This window comes from Hyla sarda, chromosome 2, assembly GCF_029499605.1.
Source record: "Hyla sarda isolate aHylSar1 chromosome 2, aHylSar1.hap1, whole genome shotgun sequence".
Lineage (NCBI taxonomy): Eukaryota > Metazoa > Chordata > Amphibia > Anura > Hylidae > Hyla > Hyla sarda.
The window spans coordinates 352,767,606-352,781,139 of NC_079190.1; the positions used below are offsets into that span (position 1 = coordinate 352,767,606).

At 42.1% G+C, this 13,534-nt stretch overlaps 1 long non-coding RNA gene across 1 annotated transcript; it reads left to right on the top strand.

Annotated features, from left to right (window-relative positions):
- The first annotated feature begins 8,480 nt into the window (after nucleotides 1-8,480).
- On the top strand, nucleotides 8,481-13,280 carry LOC130357950 (uncharacterized). The gene is made up of 3 exons (XR_008889334.1): nucleotides 8,481-8,614; nucleotides 10,649-10,817; nucleotides 13,169-13,280. It is a non-coding gene; the product is annotated as an uncharacterized LOC130357950 (long non-coding RNA).
- The last annotated feature ends 254 nt before the right edge of the window (nucleotides 13,281-13,534 follow it).

Sequence of the window (13,534 nt, forward strand, 5' to 3'; positions counted from 1 at the left end):
TGCGGGTGGCCAAATGGATAAGTTCATGCAGGTTGGCAGGAATCTCTCGTGCGGCCAGCACATCTTTGATGTTACTGGATAGGCCTTTTTTAAAGGTCGCGCAGAGAGCCTCGTTGTTCCAAGATAATTCGGAAGCGAGAGTACGAAATCGGATGGCGTACTTGCCTACTGAAGAATTACCCTGGACCAGGTTCAGCAGGGCAGTCTCGGCAGAAGAAGCTCGGGCTGGTTCCTCCAAGACACTAAGAACCTCAGAGAAGAAGGAGTGTACAGTGGCGGTGACAGGATCATCGCAGTACCAGAGCGGTGTGGCCCAAGACAAAGCCTTCCCAGACAGGAGACTAACCACGAAAGCCACCTTCGACCGTTCTGTAGGAAATTGGTCCGACAACATCTCCAAATGTAGGGAACATTGTGACATGAAACCACGGCAGAGTCTAGAGTCCCCATCAAATTTGTCCGGCAGTGACAAGCGGAGGTTAGGAGCGGCCACTCGCTGAGGAGGAGGTGCAGGAGATGGTGGCTGCTGTTGCAGCTGCTGTAGCTGCGACTGAAGTTGCTGTACCATGGTGGACACTTGCGACAGCTGGTGACTCAGATGAGCGATCTGTCGGGATTGCTGGGCGACCACCGTGGTGAGGTCAGCGACAACTGGCAGGGGGACCTCAACGAGATCCATGGCCTGATCTACTGTCACGATTCGGCAGGCTGGAGGTGGATCCTCTGTGCCAGAGAGGGATTGGCGTGGACCGTGTCGGTGGACCGGTTCTAAGTTGCTACTGGTGTTCACCAGAGCCCGCCGCAAAGCAGGATGGTCTTGCAGCGGCGGTAGCAACCAGGTCGTATCCACTGGCAACGGCTCAACCTCTCTGACTGCTGAGATAGGCGCGGTACAAGGGAGTAGACAAGAGCAAGGTCAGACGTAGCAGAAGGTCGGGGCAGGCGGCAAGGTTCGTAGTCAATGGTGATAGCAGAAGGTCAGGAACACAGTAGTGGTAAACACAGAGTAGCTTTCTCTAGGCACAAGGCAACAAGATCCGGCGAGGAAGTGCAGGAGAAGTGAGGTCATATAGCCAGGGAGCAGGTGGAAACTAATTAGGGTGATTGGGCCAGGCACCATCATTGGTGCACTGGCCCTTTAAATCTCAGAGAGCTGGTGCGCGCGCGCCCTAGAGAGCGGAGCCGCGCGCCAGAGCATGACAGCCGGGGACCGGGACAGGTGAGTGACTTGGGATGCGATTCGCGAGCGGGCGCGTCCCGCTATGCGAATCGCATCCCCGCCGGCAATGTCAGTGCAGCGCTCCCGGTCAGCGGGTCTGACCGGGGCGCTGCAGGGAGAGAAACGCTGCAAGCGCTTCGGGGAGGAGCAGGGACCCGGACCCCTCGGCGTAACAATATATCTAAAATATTGAATTTAAAATTTCAAAAATATATTTCATCTTCTCTATTGTGAGGCCCTATGGTCTTTTCAGGCTGTTGCCATCTCCAGACTGGTTCATTCTGCCACTATATGATCTCCTCTTGCTGCCTTCAATTCCAGGCTGTGTCATTCTGCCAGATTATGGTCTCCTCATGCTGCTGCCATCTCTAGGCTCTGTCATTGTGCCGCCATGTGACTTCTTGTTAGATTGGGTTTTGTGGTCATACAGTATTAGTTCAAAGTAAACACCAGGACATAAAACTTGGGAATCTAATATAAATCTTAAATTTAAATTAAAAAAAATCGATTTAATCTTTTCAAGACTGAGGCCCTATGGTCGTCTACGTCATGTTATCTGTGGAATTATCACAAGAATAAAATGGAACAGCTTGAGCAATAACAATGAACCATAACTGATTAAATAAAACATTTGCACTTTCATAGTCAGGGGGGCGCTGAGAGGTAGGGGCTGGAACAGCTGGTATCTCGCCTGGTGGAGGACTGCCAGCTTGATGCTCACAAAATGGGTACATAAAAATTTTAAATAAATTCAAATTAATTTAATAAAAACAACATAAAAAATCTCTTTATTCTCTTCAATTTTGACACCATCTGGTCTCCCTGCTGCCACATCGACGCTCTGCAGCAGTGATTCTAATAGCAATGCCTGTAATCTGCATGTCATACTGAATAACAGTATTATTTCACTAACAGAGCACACTCCCTATGCATGTTAGGACAAGGCAAAGTGCTCTTCACCCCTATTGATGCTCTCTGTAGGCCAGAAATAGCCATTTTTAATACCGATTTGCCGCAAATAAATTTGGTCCAAAACACATTTTTTCAACACATTCAAAAGTTCGCTCATCTCTAATAATAATATTAAATTAGAGACAAATAGATGTGTTTTAAGGGGAGATATAGAGTAAGACTATTCTTATCAAAGAAATTGGTTATATGAGCTCAAATTGCGACAGGTAAAGAGGAAATAAAATTCTAAACTAAGTTATATTGTTGCCCCAAGTGTTTTGCTGACTCAAGTCCTCTCCCATATTGCTTCGTTATGTGTTAGAAAAAAAAATTCCAACTTCAAGAGTACAGTACAATATTGAAAAGCATTATGCATACTGACGTTTAATATTATTTAATTACTGGCCTCATTTTGATCCCTAGTACATTAGGACATCATGGCAACACAATGTAGTGTCAAGTTGCCACACTAACGATAACCAATGCTTTATTTGTATACTGAAGACAGAATTGTACTGAGCACTAAAATGTGCCCACATAGAACCCTACTGTATTCATATTAAGTCAAACTGTGAAAACAATGACTGTATGTAACCATGAAGTACCCAAAGTGAAAAAAGGAGAAAAAGGCTGATAACATATTGTCATGCAGCGCCCACATTAAGTTAAAACATAAGCAATACCCGATTTCTAGGCAACCATTAATAGAAATCTGTTGGATGGTTTCACATAGTGCAACTAATCACATTGCCAGGTAAGGGTTAAAAGCACCTTCACGGTCATACATTTAGATGTGGAGATACATTACTGGCAGACACATTTCATTTGCTTACATAAAAAAACACAACAGAACTGTCACGTCTGGGCAGGGAAGGATTGCTGTTACGCCGAGCGCTCCGGGTCCCCGCTCCTCCCCGGAGCGCTCGCTACACTCTCGCTACTGCAGCGCTCCGGTCAGATCCACTGACCCGGTGCGCTGCGATACCGCCTCCAGCCGGGATGCGATTCGCGATGCGGGTGGCGCCCGCTCGCGATGCGCACCCCGGCTCCCGTACCTGACTCGCTCTCCGTCGGTCCTGTCCCGGCGCGCGCGGCCCCGCTCCCTAGGGCGCGCGCGCGCCGGGTCTCTGCGATTTAAAGGGCCACTGCGCCGCTGATTGGCGCAAGTGGTTATAATTAGTGTGTTCACCTGTGCACTCCCTATGTATACCTCACTTCCCCTTCACTCCCTCGCCGGATCTTGTTGCCATTGTGCCAGTGAAAGCGTTTCCTTGTGTGTTCCTAGCCTGTGTTCCAGACCTCCTGCCGTTGCCCCTGACTACGATCCTTGCTGCCTGCCCCGACCTTCTGCTACGTCCGACCTTGCTTCTGTCTACTCCCTTGTACCGCGCCTATCTTCAGCAGTCAGAGAGGTTGAGCCGTTGCTAGTGGATACGACCTGGTCACTACCGCCGCAGCAAGACCATCCCGCTTTGCGGCGGGCTCTGGTGAACACCAGTAGTGACTTAGAACCGGTCCACTAGCACGGTCCACGCCAATCCCTCTCTGGCACAGAGGATCCACCTCCTGCCAGCCGGCATCGTGACAATTGCACACTATTAGTGCCCACTCCCCTGTCCCTGCCTACTTACATACCTGCCCTAGACAACAGGTCCATAACCACGGTGACAATCCCTTCCTAAATAAGTGAGGGACAGTCATATAGTCAAAACAATAAACTACAAAACTGACAAAAGGTCGGGAAAGGCTGGAGGTACACAACTAACAGAAAACAAACCTAAACACGCACACACAAAAATACGTAGTCAGAGGGCCAAGTCTAAACCTGGAGAGCATTAAGTACAGCAACAGAGTATCAAAGGGAAGTCACAAGCCAAAAGTCACAAAACCAGAATAAACAGAATGAGTTCAGACATAGCTAGGTAAGTTACTAAGAACTATCACAAGCAGAGAATGACTGAAAAAGGCCTCCTTATATATGCCTGAGCTGCAACCAGGAGGACTCTAATTGGCTCAGCAAGCTAAACCACACCCAGGAGCCCAGAGGCGCCATGCCAGCAACCAAAACAAACAACAGAGCTAGAAATCATTAACCCTATGGGTTTTGGCAGAACCAGTCATCACAAGAAGTTCACAAATATATAAGTATGCCTATAAAGGTGCTTTTAACCCCTACCTGGTGCTGCCATTTTACAATGTGAAATCATCTGACAGGTTCACTTTAACTTTCCCTAGTTCTCTCCTACACTTTCAAAAGAAATGTTCAAAAGAAGGTTAGGAAACAGATCTGAGAGCCTTTATTTTTAAGTAAAACCTGATGAGTTACAGTATATGTGACAGCTGAATAAAGCCTGGAGAATAGTCAGGTCAGAGCAGCTGTTGTCAAACCCTACACTTTTCCCCTGGAACATACAATAACTAATATCAATGAGTAAACCTAAAAAGTATGGGGAGGATAGAAGACTCCAGGGCCAGATCCTATCAGCTCAAAAAAGCAATCAATTCATATGGTATATTGAAATCTGTAAATAGTAAATCCATCTAAAATATTGCACTAATATAGCCCATTTTCACTTCACATGCACAAGTGTGGGCCCAAAGTACATGTACCTAAGGCATATACAAAAGTCAAAATAAGACAAAATAAATAATGCAAATTAAATATCAAAATCTATTTCCTGAGGTAGACATCCCGTTCAGAACCATGTGGTTATTCCTGCACAACACCTCAACGTACATTTCATAAGACACCACTTCATCAGGACCGCGTTATAGTCCATTGAGACTCAAGATGTACATCCCGGTGTGCCAAGAACCAGGCAGCCAGGGCATACAGGTACATTGTGCGTTTGCTAGGTAGCATTCTAAGAGAGTTGAGTGATTTCTGCAAGTCTGGTTTCTATCAATACATTTCTAAATAAACTCACTGATTTTATATGTATTTGACAGGGATTCTAATCCAAGCATTGTTAGTTTTCTTTTACTTAAACTTTAAACTCTCGGCAAAATTCCTACGGAACCAAGATCTGGAAAATCTAAGGAGTGTTTACAAGAATTATATTACTCATTGCTTTATCTGGTTTTTTTTGCATTAAACAATTTTATAAATATAACTTTAGTTCTGAAACCTCTTTGCCTCTCCAGAAATGACTGTGGGTGGAGTGCTGTTCACAGAAGCACCCAGGGTTCCTATTTTAAGAAGTTATATATCATCATTACTTACACAAAACCTTACAAATTACAGGATTTTTCCTTTTAACCCCTTCCCTTTGATTTTTGGCTTATGTTTTCTTCCTCTTCATAACATATTTATTTTCCCACCTACAGTGATATGAATGCTTGTTATTTTGCCGGACAAGTCATACTTTTTACTGGCTGCCCCTATATTACCCTATTATGAAGCCAACTCCATTTTGGTGCTGTTCTCTGCCCCCATGTGACGTCACCCCCCACCCCCACTATGCAAGTCTATGGGAGGGGGCGTGGCGGCCATCACGCCCCCTCCCATAGACTTGCATAGCGGGGGGGCGGGTGATGTCACACGGGGCGGTGTCGTGACATCACGATACTCCGGCCCCGTGGTCGGCTCCCCGCAGTTTATGAGCTGGCAGCACAGCATGCAGCTCAAAGAGGTGGGTGTCGAATGCAAGATTGTGGGGGTCCCCAGAGGCGGGACCCCCACGGTCAGACATCTTATCCCCTATGCTTTGGATAGGTGATAAGATGTCTTAGGGCCGGAGTACCCCATTAAATGCTGGAGTACCTCTTTAGAGTGATGAAAGGGGTCCGGTCCTGGTAATTTTCTAGACAAAAAAAGATTTGGTTTGAAAGTGGTTATTTGATCATTGTAAGTCTGCACGTTGATATTCTGTAAGAAAGGTTGGATGTCATGGTTTGTAATTGTAATGCCAGTGGTCAGCTCCCACTGGCATACCGCCACTTACTGCTGCCTCGCAGTCAATGCCCCACTCACTCGTCACAGCGTCCATGCTACCTCTTACGTTCTCTGGAACTTAAAAAGCCATTGCATGCACTTAAATCTGTTCTCCACCTGTTCCTGGTCATGCACTACCTATTTAAGGCTTTTCTCAACCTCCTCACCTGAGCCTGAGCAAACATTGTAGTTCACCATAGCAGACGTGTTCTGATACCTGTATTTGCCCCATTCCTAAACTCCTGATTAGTCCTATATGTTCAGGCCCTATAAAAGACTATTGTGCCACCTTGCAACTCAAAGTTTAACCCCTTAACGACGCAGGACGTATATTTACATCCTGCACTGGCTCCAGCAATATAACGTCACGCGATGACGCCGTGTCATATCGGGTTGGTCCCGGTAGCTATTAATGGCCGGTACCCGCGGCTAATACCAGATCACAGTGATGCTCGGTATTATCTCTTCAGATGCGGTGATCAAAGTTGATTGCCGCGTCTAAAGTAAAAGTAAACCCGCATCTAAAATGAAAGTACAAAAAGCCGCGTCTAAAGTGAAAATAAGTTATAGTGTTCAGAAGAGGACATTTTTAAACGTATACATTTTCATGCATGTAGCTATGATTTTTCCAGAAGTAAGACAAAATCAAACCTACATAAGTAGGGTATTACTTTCATTGTATGAACCTACAAAATAAAGAGAAAGTTTCATTTTTACCGAAAAATGCACTGTGTAGAAACGGAAGCCCCCCAAATGTACACAATGATGTTTTTATTTTTATTTTTTTGTCACACAATGATTTTTTTTTTTGTTTCACCATAGATTTTTGGGTAAAATGACTAATGTCATTACAAAGTTGAATTGGTGGCGCAAAAATAAAAGCGATCAAATGAGTCTGTAGGTGCAAAATTGAAAGGGTTATGATTTTTAAAAGGTGAGGAGGAAAAAACAAAAGTGCAAAAATGGAAAAACCATGAGTCCTCAAGGGGTTAATAATATGGAATTTCACAAAAATCTAAAATAACTGCAGTGTTCCTTAACAAGATCACTATACCAAAAGTCAAAATTTCAGTCCTGCTTCAGTGCCAGAGAAGAGTAAGCCAAACATGTGGAACCAGGTCACGCTCAGAACTTTGGGGTGACAGCGGCTTGCCGAGCATTCTTTCTTTGTCAGGCTTGGCTCACATGAGCCTAAAAGTTTCAGAAAGCGGAGTCGATTTTGCTCCTTTGCCTGCCTCGTCTTTTTCAAGCAATTTTTAATTTTTTTGCACAATGAAATTTTTAAGCAAGGTTTTAGCTTTATCAGCACTTTATTTTTTCCTTACGTTTCAGTAATGATGGTAATTCCAAAATAAAGAAATAAATAAATTATATATATATATATATATATATATATATATATATATATATATATATGTATATACATAGTTGTCACGATGCCGGCTGGCAGGTAGTGGATCCTCTGTGCCAGAGAGGGATTGGCGTGGACCGTGCTAGAGGATCGGTTCTAAGTCACTACTGGTTTTCACCAGAGCCCGCCGCAAAGCGGGATGGTCTTGCTGCGGCGGTAGTGACCAGGTCGTATCCCCTAGCAACGGCTCAACCTCTCTGGCTGCTGAAGATAGGCGCGGTACAAGGGAGTAGACAGAAGCAAGGTCGGACGTAGCAGAAGGTCGGGGCAGGCAGCAAGGATCGTAGTCAGGGGCAACGGCAGGAGGTCTGGAACACAGGCTAGGAACACACAAGGAAACGCTTTCACTGGCACTAAGGCAACACTAATTGGAACCACTGCGCCAATCAGCGGCGCAGTGGCCCTTTAAATCGCAAAGACCCGGCGCGCGCGCGCCCTAGGGAGCGGGGCCGCGCGCGCCGGGACAGAACTGACGGAGAGCGAGTCAGGTACGGGAGCCGGGGTGCGCATCGCGAGCGGGCGCTACCCGCATCGCGAATCGCATCCCGGCCAGAGGCGGTATCGCAGCGCCCCGGGTCCGTGGAACCGACCGGAGCGCTGCAGTGAGAGGAGTGTAGCGAGCGCTCCGGGGAGGAGCGGGGACCCGGAGCGCTCGGCGTAACAATAGTCTCAAAATAAAGCAGGTTAAAAAGGTTAAAAACACCGGTTAAAAAGGTTAAAAACAAGGTTAAAAACACCGCTTGAAAAATACATTCATATTCGAATTACATATAACAAGAAAGTTTGAAACACATGTGTACATTAAAGCATATCATAAAGTACATACATATTGAATAATCAAGAGGAGATATTCACCTGATCCATGTATTGGCGTTTGCAAGCGTGGGTATTCAGTTACTACTACTTCCAGGCATGGGAACGTGATCATGTGACTCGTCTGGTCACGTGACTTGTTGTCCCGGCAACTAACCACGCTGTAAGCATAGCTGTATATCGGGACCACGAGAACACGATCGCAGACTGTCATACATGATCAAGCAGATATGAACCCTATGTGAACCAAATCTGAGAGAGCAGCACATCAGCACTGAGGATATAGGTGACCAAGGAGAGGGAAAGAGTTCATGTAGTTAACAGATAATAAAGAAATGACAAAATCAGAATATGGATAATGAAAAAATATGAAGATATATAGAAAATGAATAAAAATACAAATACATAAAATAAAAAATGAGAAAAATAGAAAGAACTGAAGGAAATATGTATACGGTAAATGAAAAAATATTTTTAAAAAATAATAAAATGATAAATAAAATATTTTTTATATACAAAGATTTTTTTTTTATTAATTCTCCCCGTATATTATACAGTAGGCACTCATGGTGATTTTGAAGGGGTTATACAACTCGAGTAGCTAGGGACAAATCCCACGCTTAACCCAATCAAGGGCCAAGATGTTATCTATCAAAGGGGGGACCCCTGTGTTTGGTACCGTTAAGCCCCCACCACTAAGGTCACCCCACCTAACTACATACCAAGTGCGCCTGCTTACTCAGCAGCGCTGACCCCAATATATCAATACACCATATCTTGGGAAAAGTATATAGCACAAAATGAAAAATAATAGTGAACAAAAAAAAGGAAAAATTAATAAAAAATTTAAAAATATTGAAAAAAATTAAAAGTTTAAAATATAAAAATAAAAAACAATAAATAAAATAAGAAATAAAAAAATAAAATGAAAATAATAAGTTATAATAAATATAAATAAGAAAAATGGAAAACAAAAAATAGAAAGAAGAAAGAAGATCATCAAAGAAAAACATTGTAGAAATATGCTACAGACCTAAAACCCTCAAACAAAGTCTCCCATTCTCAGTATGAATACTGCTCCACAATCAATGCATTTGCACAGCGTTTATTTAGTTCATCATAACACAAAAGAAACTTCGAAACATATTGATAGCAATTTACAAAGCTTGAATGTCGGAACAGGTGAAGTCTTCTCCTCCAGAAATCCAATTCTAGACGAAAAAGAGAAAACATATATTTATAATAGGTATATAGTCATAATTGTGTATCCCATTACATATGTAGAGGGAGGGAATATAACAGATAGGGGAGATCCTAGGATACCTATAGTACACCTATGTAGAATTGTCTAAGTAGTATTAAAATCTGCATTAAGGCCGTGGGGACGTAGGGAGTTTAGTTTGTATATCCACCACAATTCACGCTTTTTAAGAAGAGCCAACCGATCACCCCCTCTCACAGGGTTTGGGATGTGGTCGATTGCCATAAAGCGTAGATCTTTTTCAAGTGTCCAAACTCAGTGAAGTGTTTGGACACTGGAAGGTCCAGCCGTTGTTTGCGTATACTGAATCTGTGGTTATTAATTTGTGTCTTTAAGCTCCATGTGGTTTGTCCTGCATAGACAAAACCACATGGGCAAGTTAGAACATAGATTACCCATGTCGAGTCACAAGTAAGATAGAATATTAAAGAATATTTAACTCTAGTCACCGGATGTACAAAACAGGGTCTCTTGAGCATAAATTTACAATCAACACATGATAAACACGGAAAAGAACCAATACTACGTGTACTTAGAACTGTTTGTCTAGTAATCTGGGGAGAGTCAATAGTTGATTTTACTAGTTTGTCCCTCAAATTTCTAGATCGTTTGTATGACATTAAGGGAAATGTAGAGAACTCCTCAATCCCCTTGTAACTTTTCTGTAGAATAGGCCAGTATTTATTAATAATGCCTGCAATTTTACCACTATGGCTGTTGTACACAGAGGTAAAGGGAATCCTTCCTGGTTTGGCTTGACTGTTGTACAAGCTAGAGTGACTGATTTAGAATAGAGCGTGTCTAAGATGCTGTTTGGAGATGAATTTTCCACATATATGGATAGTAACAGGGAACGTCTGCATAAATTTAGAATTGAAGTTATGGATACAAAGAAAATAAAATGGTATAGAGACCAGATGGACTATACTAAAGGGAAAGTGTACACATGGAATAAACAATGGTCTAATATTGTGGATAATCAGTTTTCGTCTCCTTGACGGGGCAAATCTAATAAGTCTGTTTCAAGGAATGTAACCAATAATTCTGCTCCTTCCAAAGATTTTTTAGGAACGGGACTACCAGAGAATATTTCTACAAGAGACCCACCAGAAGAGGTGGCCGAAAAAGACATCGGTCAAGGAAAAACCCGAAGACAGAAACATGGGAAACTAACACCTGCCCTATTCCAGGACAACAAGAGAAAGACTTAAAGAGCACTGAGACTGTGGTAAATATTTCTTCTCATACACTTACTAACGCAGAACTGTCTTTATTAGCGAAAGGATTGTAATTTTGCCCTGTATCTATGACAAATTGGTTCGAATTAGAGTGTGATATGCAGGATTTTTTTAGACGCATTAAATTGAAGGTTTGGTTTAGTGACACAGGAAATAAGAAAGAGGTCACCCAAGATACAAGTGGAGGTGGTTGTCTACTACATTTAAAAAAAATTTGACTTATACAACAAAGAGAATTTCAATCCAGCTCTTGTGTCCCACCCACTAGAAACATTTGTGTCACTGGTTCGGAGGGACATAGAGGTAGTTAAAGAACAAACACTTCAGATGGGTACTAAACAGCATAATCTTTCTAAGGTAGAGAGGGAAGCCATTGATCTGTTGGTCCATAACCACGACCTCACCATCAAACCCGCGGACAAGGGGTGTGTGGTCGTTGTTATGGACACAACAGACTACAAAAAAGAGGTCTATAGACAGTTACTTGATACACACACGTATAGAAGGTTAGAATTTGACCCTATGCAGGTCACATTGGGAAAATTGACATCTATTGTTGAACAGGCCTATGTAGATGGCATTATTGATGAAAGTTTAAGAGAATTTCTTATAGTAAAAAATCCAGTTACACCCATCATTTATGTTCTTCCAAAAATTCACAAATCTTTAGTTAATCCACCAGGCCGTCCTATAGTCTCCGGACATAATTCACTTTTAAGCAACACCTCTATTTTTCTGGACCGTGTTTTAAGACCTTTTGTTTTTCGTACTAAATCTTACATACTGGATACCACAGATTTCCTTACAAAAATTTGAGATGTGCACCTTCGTGAGGACACCATTTCACAAGTCTATACACCTCCATTAGTCATGAGAGAGGCCTAATAGCAATCTTTAAGGCATTAGCGACATCTGAATTCCCCATAGCGGCCCAACAATTTATGTTGAATTTGTTAGAATTTATTTTGACCAATAATTATTTCATGTTTGAAGATACATTTTATTTACAGTTAGTCGGGACCACTATGGGGACACATGTCGCGCCTATGTATGCAAACCTATATGTTGCAACAATGGAGGAAGATGTCATCTTCCCATCCCACCATGCCAGACATTGTCTGGCATGGTGATGATATATTGATGACATCTTCCTCCTTTGGAATGGTACAGTTGAAGAATTGAATATTTTTCACACATTTCTAAATTCGATCGATCCAAATATTTCATTTACTATGTCCTATTCTTTGGAGGGAGTTAGTTTTCTTGACGTCTAGGTTAGTAAAAAGGATGGGCAAATTTGCACCTCCCTTTATACTAAACAAACAGACAAAAACACGCTACTCCACTTTAAAAGCTGTCACCCTAGGAAGATGATAGAATCTCTTCCGTTTAGTCAGTTATTGAGAGTCAAACATATAGTCAGCGATGAACGAATTTTGGACACTACTCTGGATATCGTCTCTACAAATTTTCCGGAGAGGGGATACCCAAAGAATATAGTAGATAGACAGAGAGATAGACTCCACTCACTTGACAGACTATCCACTCTTACCAAAACAACCTAGACTGCCAAACCAGGAAGGATTCCCTTTACCTCTGTGTACAACAGCCATAGTGGTAAAATTGCAGGCATTATTAATAAATACTGGCCTATTCTACAGAAAAGTTACAAGGGGGATTTAAGGAGTTCTCTACATTTCCCTTAATGTCATACAAACGATCTAGAAATTTGAGGGACAAACTAGTAAAATTAACCATTGACTCTCCCCAGAATACTAGACAAACAGACCTAGTAGTATTGGTTCTTTTCCGTGTTTATCATGTGTTGATTGTAAATTTATGCTCAAGGGACCCTGTTTTGTACATCCGGAGACTAGAGTTAAATATTCTTTAAAATTCTACCTTACCTGTGACTCGACATGGGTAATCTATGTTCTAACTTGCCCATGTGGTTTTGTCTATGTAGGACAAACCACATGGAGCTTAAAGACACAAATTAATAACCACAGATTCAGTATACGCAAACAACGGCTGGACCTTCCAGTGTCCAAACACTTCACTTGCTTTATGGCAATCGACCACATCCCAAACCCTGTGAGAGGGGGTGATCGGTTGGCTCTTCTTAAAAAGCGTGAATTGTGGTGGATATATAAACTAAACTCACTACGTCCCCACGACCTTAATGCAGATTTTAATACTACTCAGACAATTCTACAAAGGTGTACTATAGGTATCCTAGGATCTCCCCTATCTGTTATATTCCCTCCCTCTACATATGTAATGGGATACACAATTATGACTTTATACCTATTATAAATATATTTTTTCTCTTTTCTTCTAGAATTGGATTTCTGGAGGAGAAGACTTCATCTGTTCCAACATTCAAGCTTTGTAAATTGCTATCAATATGTTTCGAAGTTTCTTTTGTGTTATGATGAACTAAATAAACGCTGTGCAAATGCATTGATTGTGGAGCAGTATTCATACTGAGAATGGGAGACTTTGTTTGAGGGTTTTAGGTTCTGTAGTATATTTCTATGTTTTTCTTTGATGATCTTCTTTCTTGCTATTTTTTGTTTTCCATTTTTCTTATTTATATTTATTATAACTCTTATTATTTTCATTTTTTTTCTTATTTTTATTTATTGTTTTTTATTTTTTATATATTTACTTAAAATTTTTTTCAATATTTTAAAATGTTTTATTT